Genomic DNA, 12,713 nt, shown 5'->3' on the forward strand with positions numbered 1-12,713 from the left:
CCGCCACCAGCCAGTGACAGATCGTAGGACTATGTACATAGCCTTGAGGAAGACTTCTAAACGTCATTTGACGTCCATTCCATGTAAAACTGAATTGTTCCTGCCACTCGGGGGCAATCGGAATTGAAAAGAAAGCATTAGCAATATCAATGGATGCATACCATGTACCTGAATGTTTTTGAATTCTCTCAATTAAAGTAATAATGTCTGGTACTGCAACAGTCAAAGGGGGTGTATGTTTATTCAATTCACGGTAATCAACAGTCATGCGCCAAGAATTATCACTCTTACGCACGGGTCAAACAGGATTATTCCAAGCAGAAGAAACCGGAGTTATGACTCCTGCATCCACCAAATCCTGAATCGTAGCACTAATTTCTTCATGGCCACCTGGGATACGATACTGCTTTTGACAGACAACCTGTGTAGCCTGAGGAATGTTTATGGGGGGCATTCTTAAACGACCAACTCGTACAGGTCTGAACGATATATAATTCTTACTTCCAAATTGATAACAGCCGTCATCTAAATGCAATGTCATTCCTTTCAAAATATCAATTCCAATTATGTATTCCAGAAGTGGTACAACTAAAACAGAATATTCTTTTCAGGGAATTCTACCTATTTTCATTTCAAGTATAGTTTGCACTGCAGGGGTTTCCTTTCCACCTAAACCAGTAATTGTGAAAAATTGACCTTTAAATTTCTTTGATTTTCCATGAATCAGAGTGGCCTCCGCTCCCGTATCTACCAATGCTCGGGCCCTTTGGATATTACGATGTTTCCAAAAAATGTCAATATCTACATAGGGTCTATTATCTTTGTGAGCCCACCTGCGTACTGGAGCTTGATCTATTTCCTAGTCGTTTTTACTGCGTTCTGCCAACCAGGACAAATCAGGGTAAATGCTCTCATACTTCTTGGGTGTTAAAACATCATGTTCATATCCATCTCCATGATGAAATGGATTTTTGTCATCTGCCTGGTACTGCGAATTTCGATCGGAAAGTCTGTGTCGATCCTCCCTTCTCCTCAACTCAAGGGACTGATCCCTTTCCTCTCTATATCTGCTGTTAACACAGTCATCTCTCCCCCTTTCTCTTTCCCCCTCTCCTTTGCATGGCGAGGGGACACATCACACTCATGCCGTCGTTCACCACGACGATCAGAATCATCACGACGTCTTTCATCACCACTGTCATCAGAATATCCACGATCACAATCATTCTTTCGCACACGTCGGGCACCCTCCTTTCGATCCAAACCATGCTTGCGAAACATGTCCCACAAGCGATTATTAGGCTCACCATCAATGTCTTCCTGTTTCACACCATCAGCCAACAGCGCAAGAAACATATCACGTCTAGAGAATTTATGATCTCCAGCAGTACGACCCTCAGGTCTGGACTGCCTCTCAGGTTTAAACCAGTCACCCAACTCACCAAGCTGACGGACAGATTCAAGCACCATAGACAAAGGATTGCCAGTTTGATTAATTAACAAGGTCATCATAACCTGCTTATAAGCAACAGGAGAAGAACGGATGATGCGATTACGCACGGAAGATGTTAACAAACCATCCAACAATCTGTCAGCCGTACTCAGAAAAATCGCAGTTTTCATCACCTCCTCTTTCAGCCGTTGCGCCGCATCGCGCAAGGTGTACCACGGCTTGTCATTCACAGGCCAATCAGATTCAGTAGGGTATTTGTGATTACAGCCGTCAGTTGCTAACTGGAGTAGACTAGTCTGACCGGCACCATTAAAATTCCGAAAATGATCCTGCACAGTAGAATCGGAACTCAAAGAACAGAATTTCAAGGCATCACCTGCATCTAACATGATACTTGCAGCGCCCAACTCATAAAGGCGCACCATCCACGTAAGCAAGGCCTCACCAGGCCGTTGTCGAAATCGTTGCAAAATGTCACTAACTTCCTGTTGCGTAAAATCCTCCAAACTATCCAAAGGAATACCATTTGGGAGCTTGTTGTCATTTTCCGCGAAAAACCGGATGCGCAGAAACCTCCGGACGAGCATCCGAAGAAGCCCGATCCATAGATTTAGAGGAACAATTAGAATGAGAAACGTCATTAGAACGGGAAGAGCGACCATGGTCGCAGGAATCATAACGTTCGTCACAAGAAGTGGATTTACAGTCACGTCCGGAGCGAGAAAACTCGGCCTGTCAGACTCCTCAGCCGAGGAGCCAGAATCATTTGAGTCCCAGATATTGCCGTCCCATTCATCAGGATTCCAGTCCAGTCCAGCTTTCGCCACGACCAGACGCACCTTACGTTTAGAAACACGACCACGACGATTCTTATATTTGTATTTCGCAATGCGAACAGCAGCCCTTTCGGCTATTGTCTGATAAGTTTCAAGTTTGTCTGCAAGCAACTTATTTTGACATCGCAAAAGAGTATGAGCATTCTGCACTTCAACAAACTTTTCTTCCATATCCACATATTGCTTCTGCAATTTCAAAAGTTTCTCATGTACAATCCTGTACGCAGTTAAAACAATCCAACCTCTGCGTCCTAAAATAGGAAGTTCATCACCCTTCACTACTGGCGCTTTCTGAAAACAAGAAATCACATTAGCCGGTTCTGCCAGCTCCAAACAAGAACTCCAATTTTCACTCAAACCAGTAGAATCGGCCCACTCACGGGCCAAGGCCTCGTAAGGCGTTGATTCCCAGCCGGGAATTTCAACAGGCAATTTGAAAGTAGATTTCGACCTCCGCAAAAACATTTTGACAAATCAAAAAGATATATACAACTATTAACAAATAATATACAAAATAAACCACGTACGAGCCGAGCGCAAGCCAACAAGATAAAAACAATACAGCGCACACAGGCTTCGTAAACAGTTTGTGACGCCAGATGTAACGACCGGATTCTCGGACCAGATCGAATCAGCTCACCAGAGCACCACCAACCCAGCCGGAACGTAATCACCTCCCTCATTAGGACCTATTTACAACAGGTATCTATGTCTCCTACCCAAGGATGGGGAATTAGCAATATACATGCCTAAGTTTTCTTCAATACCACACTCTTACCATATAGTCTCACGGCAACTCAGGCCCAGACTATCCTACCCTAAGGCAGTTCTGATTATATACCATTACACACTGGCCGCAACCAGTGCTCGCTCAAGCCACAATCTTGTGGGTATAAATACCAGTATCCCCCCTGGTACTCTCTTTTATCTCCGTACAAGCCACAATCTTGTGGGTATAAACATCAGTATCCCCCCTGATGCTCTCATTAACGCCGCCTCACAACGACGATCACTTTCCTATGAATACCGTTAGCTCCTCATGTTGGGCAATCTCTCGCTATTTACTAGAGGTACAATACTACAATATTATAGTTCACACAATGATGGCCAAATTATATGATGTACGACTTATTCTCCATTTTAAGGGCTCCTCTCTCCCTCATTATTCAGTTACCGCTTACCTGATTGGGGTTGCGTCCGTTCGCGGAACAGTACCTGACTAGAAGAACAGGTTACCTTTATTATACAAGAACAAGAGACACATGCTGGTTCACTAAGAACTGGGGTACTTTATTTATCATAACAACAATAACAATATAACACTATACTATAACATATAGCCTGCAAAGGAAAATGAAAGGTTAGAATGTGCACGCTAATAAGAAAGGGTCGACGTCACCTTATTAATATGAAGTCTGGACTCAGCAGTCATCTGGGTTCCCTTCTCGTTTGTGCCTTGGCTCGTCTTAGGGTCACACCTCTGCAGTCACGGATACACGTCTGCACCGCTATGCTCTGTCTCCTCCGCTTCCCTCCAAGTCACTGGAACCTTTCTCTCATCAGCTGCTTTCTCTCTGGCTGTTCTGCACTACTCCTCTCTCCTCTCAATCCCAGACCATCTTCACTTCTCGGCTTCGATCTTATAACTCAGTTTCTGCCACTCTGGTATTCGTTCCCTCAACTAACTGCTTCACTTTGTATGCTCTGATCTTAATGTCAGAGTTCGCCAGCTGCTCCAACTAAAATAACTTCAATCTTTCTAAGAGAGTATCAGCTTCTCGGTTTTTCTTGGACTTCAAAATGGCGACTGTCTGCCCTGAAATAATTAATGGCATTGATGCTAACGACTAGCTGCCGCCTACAGACTGACTGATTCACTACCTCATGCCGTCGCTAATATGGAAGCTTGTCCCTTCATGGAAAGTTACGGCCAGTAACCTGCCGCCCACCAAATTCTTGTACCTCCCCGTACCAAGGACACGTTCTCAGCCGGCCGGTCTGATGTTATGTCTTTGGAATGGAGAAAAATACAGTCTTTCGATAAGGGCCAGCCTGAGCCGGTTCTCTCCAAGCGAACAACACTTCGTAACTAAAACATACACTTGACCTAGAAGCATCTCAAGCTGTCGGAGCAGAAAGAAAGATGGAGTCTCTCCCGTTTGAGGCCTACAAGGCCCGAAATAAACTTATGGCTTAGAAACCATATCATGCTTTTACAGTACTACTTTATAATACTGTTCGTATTATATGCCTTGTACTTTATAACCAGTATTACTATTGTAGCAGTACATTTCTTATGCTTGAGAAAGAAGACTGTTCAATAAATACTTTTTATTGAAAACGCCCATCTCTCTATTTTCTCAGCACCTCTGGTGAAACGAAGCATGCACGATTGAGTAAAATACTTATCTATTGTTTCCACGACTCAAGAGATTGATTTCTTATTCTTGGGAAACAAAGTTGTCATGTTTATGCGGTTGTCAGAAACTAATCCCTTCTTGTTTATTCGAGAAAGTTTCTAGTGACCTCTGAGCTAGCTGGCACTCACTATTAAGTTTAATATATTCGGTAGAGACCTAGTCGACCTCAGTCCTACGTCTAAACTACAGTATATATTATTCCAATGCGCGGAGCCTATTGGGAATATAGGAACTACACTACAGTGTAGGCCGGAAATCTTCAGTAGAATCACTGCTCGGTGTCTGGACTACAAGTAGCCCAAAGCACAGCTTCAGGGGTCGCTGGAAGGCAGATGCTTCTGTAAATGGACACGGTGCCCAGGGGTTCGGGTTGCACGGTCCCCACAAGGGATACGGGTCTCAGGTTTGCTGAACACACTAGTCGACCTAGGGGACAATTGGAAACCCACCTCCTGTATTGCAAAAGTCTTCGGAGTCCTCAGGAGCTTCGGAGTTGAAACCGGTCAGATGAGCCTTTGGTGCCTGCTTAGCAGGGGAGTAACTCCTTCACTCCAAGGGAGATTCTTTAGTCGTCCAGCGTTGTGCAGATTGTCGAAGTACTTGGTTTCTGTAGCAGAGTTTAGTCCAGGTAATATCTAAAGTCCTGTAGCCATGAATTTCTACTTTATACCCAAGGAAGGGGTGGGACAAACTCAGGGAACCCACCTATGGGAGGGTCAGGACAGAGGGGGGCTACACCTATATCATTTGTCCATAAGGATAGCCCCTGCAGCCGGTTTGAGCTGGACTATGCACAGGGACACCAAATGTGCTTCCAGTGCCAACATTAAAGCACTCTTGGAGTGCACCCACCCAGCCCCAATAACTAAAGCCTGTCTGGGAGGTGGTCACACCTCCCTGTGACAGGAAAGCTTTTGTCCAGCCTCCCCTGCCGGAGTTTCGTCCAGCAGCTGGAAGGCAGACGCGTATCTATGGTTGGCAGCATCCATCTTGTGAAGCCAGGGTTGAGAATGCTGGTACCAGGTGTACCGGTGTTGTCATATCTCTCCCTCTAGGAGGGTGGAATCGTACCTCCCACACCAGTTACTGATGTGGAGGTATGATTCTAAGGTGTTTGACACCAAACACAACAGTTTTCTGTGCAGCCGTTTTAAAGTTAGCATTTATCGCGAGGTTATAATGAACTTAAGAGAATATATTATGGCTGCATCACAGAACAACCCCGGCGAATAGATTCCGAAGGCTGCAGAGGGGCCCTGCTCATGCATGGGCACCCTCTCACATAAAACCCAGCACCCTGCCTTCAGGATCGATAATGCCTGCCATAGGGGTGACTGATAGGTTTATATGTGCAGCGATAAGGTAGATATAGTGAACCTATATCCAATTATGGGGTGCATGCACCACCTTACACAGGTTGCAGTAGCAGACCTGTGGTGTCAATTTGAGTGGCCTCTCAGGGGTGGCATAATACATGCTGCAGCCCCTGGGAGGCCTCTGGGGTACCTATGCCCTAGGTACATAGTATACCATATACTAGGGACTTATAAGGGTACCCCAGAATCCAATCTGGAGTGTACCTAAAGTACATGAACAACCAATTTAGGGAGAAAGCAGATAGACTGGCGTCCTGATTAGCAGGATCCCAGTCAAACTAAGTAGAAAACCAGCAAAACACCAGGAAAAAAGTGGGGGTAACCATGCAGTCAGATTCCACCTTCCTACAACCGCTATCCTCACTTAATGCTTGATGAGATTATTAGAATCTCCGCTTACAATCAGCTAGGTTTTTAATCATGACATGGAACCTGCTAATTAAAGTTAGTTCAGCTGGTTCCCATAGTTATTTTTAAACTCACACTTTTCTCACACATTTGTATATACACTCACGTCCTACACACACCTGCTTCAGGAATCCAGGATTAAAGACCTCCGGCAAACATCCCCCCTGTGGGGCACGTTGGACATTGCAGTGCCGGCCCAACGAGGAGCTGTCCTATGATGAAGCATGATACCCTTCGAGGTCTGTGAGGGCCCTTGCTCCTTATATTTATTTAATTTATTTATATGATTTTTAGAGCTCCCGATTCACCCCCATCGGGGTATCTCCGCGCTGTGACTACTCGTGACCAACCCAGAACGATGATTCAGAATAGTGAAGTTTTAGCAGCTTTCTGAAGGCCGGGAAGTTTGTACATTGGCGCAACTGGATGGGAAGTTGGTTCCAGGAGCGTGGGGCAAGGTGGGAGAAAGCTTTACCGCCCATGCGGCTAGTTTGAAGCGCGGGGTATGAAGGAGCACTTGGTGACTCGACCGCTAGGGCCTGGACGGTATGTATCTGACCAACTTTTCTGTCAGATAGCTTGGACCCATGTTGTTTAGAGATTTGTACACCATACAGCAGACGTTAAATTTGATTCTCTTTTTCACTGGGAGCCAGTGTAGTTTTTGAAGTAACGGAATAGATGCTGTTCTGGGAGGGGCATTGATCACCAAACGGGCTGCGGTATTTTGAACTACTTGTATTTATTGAGGGAGGTTTGCTTTGCAGAAATCAGCAGGGCTTTGCACTAGTCCAGGCGGCTAATGATCAAAGCCTGGGTTAGGGTTTTACGTGTGGATAGTGGCAGGAGAGGGAAAACCCTTTGGAGGAGGCAGAGTGTGTGATAGCATGCCCCGGCAGTAATGTTCACATGCTCCTCTAATGTAAGTTTCTGGTCTAACTGCACTCCTAGACTTTTCACCGCCTGTTTAGGGGGAGGGGCTGATCCTAATTACCCAGGCCACCAACTGGGGAACCATCTCACTTTTGTTTCTCCAAACAACTTAATTTCTGATTTTTCAGTATTAAGCTGAAGGAGTGTTGGACCCGGCCCTTTTTGGCAGGTTCACCCCTAAACTTTTTGCTTTTGCTTAGCCTGTTTCTGTAACCTGGTGTTGGTGATTTTAGGTCTCTGCGCACTTTTTCACTGTGGCCCAGGGTAAAGTACGTGCGCTCTCTGTGTGTGTGGTGAGAGTGACCTGCCCTCCCATAGGAATGCATGGGGAATATGTGTGACCATGGTAGTTCCTGATGTGTGGGGAGTGCAGGGTCGAGTTTGGTATGTGCGAACTTGTGAGATTGAATGCTGCGCAATGATGTATGCAGCATGATTGTGTCTAGTATGGAAGTGCCACTTCTAGAAGTTGGCATGTTTGTGCAGTGAGTGTGCTGGCACATGATTGGCTGGAGCTGGCTGGCGAGCCTGGCTCCAGGAGTCTGGATGGGTCTGCCCCGGTGGTGAGTGGAGAGATTAACATGCTGATGTGAGGGAGGTTTGCACCTGGGACCTGAATAGGGCTGGGCTTTCCCCACACAATGCTGGCTCTGCCCCCTGTGGTGCGACTGATGACCCTAGCCTGACTAGTGAATGGGAGGGGTGGCTGAGCTCATCAAGAGTGCTCCCAAACCAGCTGCGCCTGGTTTTGCCCCCACCCTGCACCTTTAGACAAAGGATTGAGCTGTATAAAAAGGGTGCTGGGACACCGTGAAGATGTTCTTGTTTCTGACTGGAATCTACCAGGGGCGTGCTGCTGATGGGGCTCAGGGAAAGGCTTTCCTCCCTGGGCCCTGCCCAGCCCCTGGACTGCTGATGTCCTGGACTGCTGGAGGACTTCTTTCTGGGGGCCCTTTCTGCCTGGCCTGAGAATGGCTGGGAGACTTTTACTTGCCCTAGAAGCCTTGTCCTGTAATGCCCTGCTGCTGCTGGGACCCTCCTTGCTGTGGGGGTCCTTTCTGGGGCCATTTTGCGATTTCTGGGGCCCCAGCGCCTCGTGGGCGCTTTATCCTGATTGCTGGGCAGAGCGCTGTTGTTGTCCCTCGGGGGGGGGGGGGGGGGGGGGGGAGTGCTCCTGCCCTTTTATGCCTCGCAGGTGCCTACCCTGCATTATGCCCGATTATCTATTTTTAACTAAAGGGTGCCACCCCTTTTTATCGGTGCAAAAGCAGAAGAACAGTAGATAGAAGGTTATACGCTTGCGCTTAATTGTCATCAGTAATTAATTAAACTTATTGGGGCTGCTACTAGGGATAGAGATGACGTCTATCTAACCGTCACCATATAATGTAGAAATCCACATCAACAAAGATAAACACGATATATCCCGAGCAATTCGAACAATCGTATTATACATATCATAAATCAAAAATGAAACATCATAATCCAAATAAGTGTCAATCTTCTTCTTTAATGTTCACAACAGCATCCTTTTAAGTTCTTGCCAACACGTGTTTCGTCTAATTAGCAGTATATGCATATAGACTTCATCAGGGCTAGAATGTACAACAAAGACAATAATTACTGACTGATTTTGTCAATGCAGGACACATTTGAAATAATAAAGAAGAGACAAGATTTATCTCAACCCATTGACATCCATACCACAGCAGAAGACAGGAGCACCTAAAGCAGCAAGTGCCTCTTACATGTGCAAAAAGCAAATCCAAACAAAACAACCAAATGTGATTGAAAAAGTGCATAAGAATAAGCAATAAAGTGACCAAATAAATATTCATATATAACAAGTGCAAAAAGGACCAAATAAAACACCAAAGGAACCAAGATCAAGAAGTAAATAAGAAACAGAAAAAAGTAACACGTAGAAGCATATTCAGCCAAACAAAATCCACAAAGGACGTGACTCCTAAAAAGACCCTAAGTGATAGAAAATCAATAACAATCAATAAGGTAAAAGCTCACCAACACATGTATTTACGATACTGGCAAGACCACTGACTACCAGTTCCAAGTGGCACGATAAGAAAACAAAAAAAAAATGTTAAAGAAAAGATTTTGCAAAATAAAGTCCATCTCGACATAGTAATGAAGCTGCTAATCCAGAAATATCTAGATCATCACAGTAAGCAAAATATCACAAAGGCTGCTATACTCACTAAAGTCAAAGTTCAAAGTAGGCTCCACGAAGAAGTAACACCTCAAGTTTAAAAGTTATCGAAACCCTCCTCAGGGCATAATCAGGTCACGCAATCTAAAACAAGACATCAGTATTAGATCCCAAGTTATGAGTTATTACTATACCATATTTACACACGAACGAAATCAAGATTAAAAAATATACCACAACCCGATTTAACGTGACAGTCCAAAAAAAGACATGTCAGAGTTTAGAAATCACCTCAACCATGTTCATACAAATATCAATCATTTAAACAAGTATATGCAAAGGCGGTCCTGGGTATTTCAGAAAACAGTTCATTTTAAATAGATAATAGTAATAGCAATGTATAAGGACCATCATTTCAAAAGAAGAACCATACCACAAAACATGCCAATTAATAAGGCACGCCTCGAAACTAGAAAGTATAAAATTAGCAGCTTACAACCCACTCACCGAGTAAATTTCGTGTTTCAAATGAGGGTGGCAGCACGAGTACGGAGTCTAGCACCCGCGCCATCTTTCAGTGTCACTAAATACTTGGTAAGAAACACAAAGGAAGGACCAAGTAATCCTCAATTTTTGACCATTCCAAAATGGCACCCACAAATTTACGTTTATGTCAATCAATACTCGAAACTTTATTCGGCACCTAAACTGAAAGCACGAGAGATTCAAAACTCGTTTCAATACATCCATCATTCAATATAATACTATTAATTCTCTCATAACACTAAAATCAGCGTATAAGTAAAAAAGCACGAACTAAATATAAGACTCCAATCACCATACTTGATAATCAAAAAATCATAATTCTAAGGGGCTCAATTTAAAAAGATAAAGGATTAAATAAAGAGAAAAGAAAAAGTGAAATGTAAATAAACCCACCATAAAGTAAGAAAACAATCATTGCAACATAAGTCAGTACAAATTATTAAACATACAATTCATAACAAAACCAAATAATCATTTACAGCGTGAGTAATCAAAAATAATACCATTCATACACACATAATAATGCGATTAATACATTGAGTAGGGTGATAACCAATTACACATAATTCCTAAGTCAGAACAAAAAGCGGCAGCATAGGTAAACAGAAAACACACATAATATTGTGCAAAATCAATACAGTATTTTACATGGGAATATATCATCCTAAAAATTATTGCAATTCATTATCAAAATTCAAGCCTTTTCAACAGCACGCAAATTTAGAATCCAGCTAGTCTCTTTCTGTCGGAGCCTAAGCTCTCTATTACCTCCTCTCGCGTCTATCAAGATATTCTCTATACCATGAAATGTGAAGGAGGGGTGAGTACCCTGTTACTTGCATTCAACTGCATGAGCCGCAATAGGATATCTAATATCACGATTCTTCAGAGCCCTGAAGTGTTCTGATATTCGATCCCTCAGTCTTCTAATGGTGCTCCCAATGTAAATCAATTGGCATTTGCAGATCACGGCATATGCTACATACGTAGTATTACAATCAATATGTGTAGTGATGTTAAAATTCTGTGAACCATTATAACTAAAGCAACATATGCCCTGTACCATCCTACTACACATACTACAATTTCCACATTTAAATGATCCAATGCTTCTTCTCTGTAGCCAATTGTGGGCCTGCGAGTGTTGTCTAGGATAACTAGGGCTTAAGATGTTCTTAATTGACTTGCCTTTGCGATATGTAACAGAAGGATAGCTTAGAATAAATGGACGTAGCCCAGAATCTGATGTCAAGAGAAACCAGTAATTTTTTTAAATCCTATACACTTTAGAGGACAAAGTATTATAGTTCGTAATCAGTCGCACAGGGGACACACTCTTATTCATGTTTTTATTCTTAGACTTCAGAGTTTGTTCTCTAGGGAGTTTAATGATTCTCTGTTTAGCTTGTGCAATTACTTTAGTGTCATATCCACGTGACAAAAAGCGTTGTTCCATATCGTCTATACACTCTAAAAAGTCTTTAACCCTGGAGCAATTACGGCTGGCTCTATAGAGTTCTCCATAAGGTATAGAGTTAACTTGTGTTCTCGGGTGGGCACTCTGACCATGTAACACCGAATTGCAAGAGGTTGATTTTCTATGAAGTTTACTACAAACCCTACCTTTTTCAATAAATAACTCCCCATCAAGGAACACTATCCTCTCACTATTGTGGTTCATGGTGAAGGTCATGTTTAAGTCATTGGTGTTCATATATTCAAAGAAACCTAGTAATTCAGTCTCTCCACCCGTCCAAATTAGCAAACAATCATCAATATACCGTCCATAGTAGCAAATAAAGTCATGCCAAGGGCAACCACCCGGGCCCCAGATGTGCACCGCCTCGAACAGGCAAAAGACGGCGCAAATCTGGAACCCATGGCAGTCCCACACATCTGTTTAAACCACTTGCCATTAAATAAGAACACATTTTGCTCCAATATAAGCCTGGCCATAGTAATAAGAATTTCAGTGTGTTCCAACAGTTCCACTGGTCTTCGATATAAAAAATATTGTAATGCATGCAGACCATGTTGGTGGCCAATGTTTGTGTATAACGATACCACATCCAATGTGACAAAGAGCATATCAGATTCCCTAGCAAAGTCATTCATGATATTTAAAACATGCTTAGTGTCCTTAATGCTAGACTGCAAGTTTAAAACAAAGGGCTGCAAGAATGAATCTACAAATTCCGAAAGTTTCTCGGTAGGACCCCCAATACCAGTCACAATCGGTCTATCAGGTGGGGAAACCGGATCCTTATGAACCTTGGGTAAGGCATACATGCATGGAAAACGAGGTCTGTCCACCAGGAGATATTTATATTCACAGTCTTTGATGATGCCAAGTGTAAACCATTCTTTAAGATGTTTATTAATTGCATTGGTCACTTCAAAAATAGGATTTTAAGTAAGCTCCTTATACCACAAGGTGTTACTTAATTGTCCGAGAATTTAGTCGTCATATTTGGATCTATCGGTGACGAGGATATTTCCGCCTTTGTCTGCCTCTCTGACGGCCAAAGTATCATCTTGTCTCAAAAAATTAAGGACCATCTTATCTCTAGCACT

General features: G+C 43.4%; 1 protein-coding gene across 5 annotated transcripts in view; it reads left to right on the top strand.

Annotated features, from left to right (window-relative positions):
* Nucleotides 1–12,713, top strand: part of IL34 (interleukin 34) — a 699,141-nt gene that overhangs the window by 88,604 nt on the left and 597,824 nt on the right. Inside the window, exon 2 of one of the 5 annotated variants that reach the window (XM_086945283.1) lies at nt 9,072–9,210. The exons of the other annotated variants lie outside the window; for them this stretch is intronic. The gene's annotated coding sequence lies outside the window, so the exon portion shown is untranslated. The remainder of the gene's footprint in view (nt 1–9,071; nt 9,211–12,713) is intronic. 5 annotated transcript variants of the gene reach the window in all.

This window comes from Lissotriton vulgaris, chromosome 12 (genome assembly GCF_964263255.1).
Source record: "Lissotriton vulgaris chromosome 12, aLisVul1.2, whole genome shotgun sequence".
NCBI lineage: Eukaryota > Metazoa > Chordata > Amphibia > Caudata > Salamandridae > Lissotriton > Lissotriton vulgaris.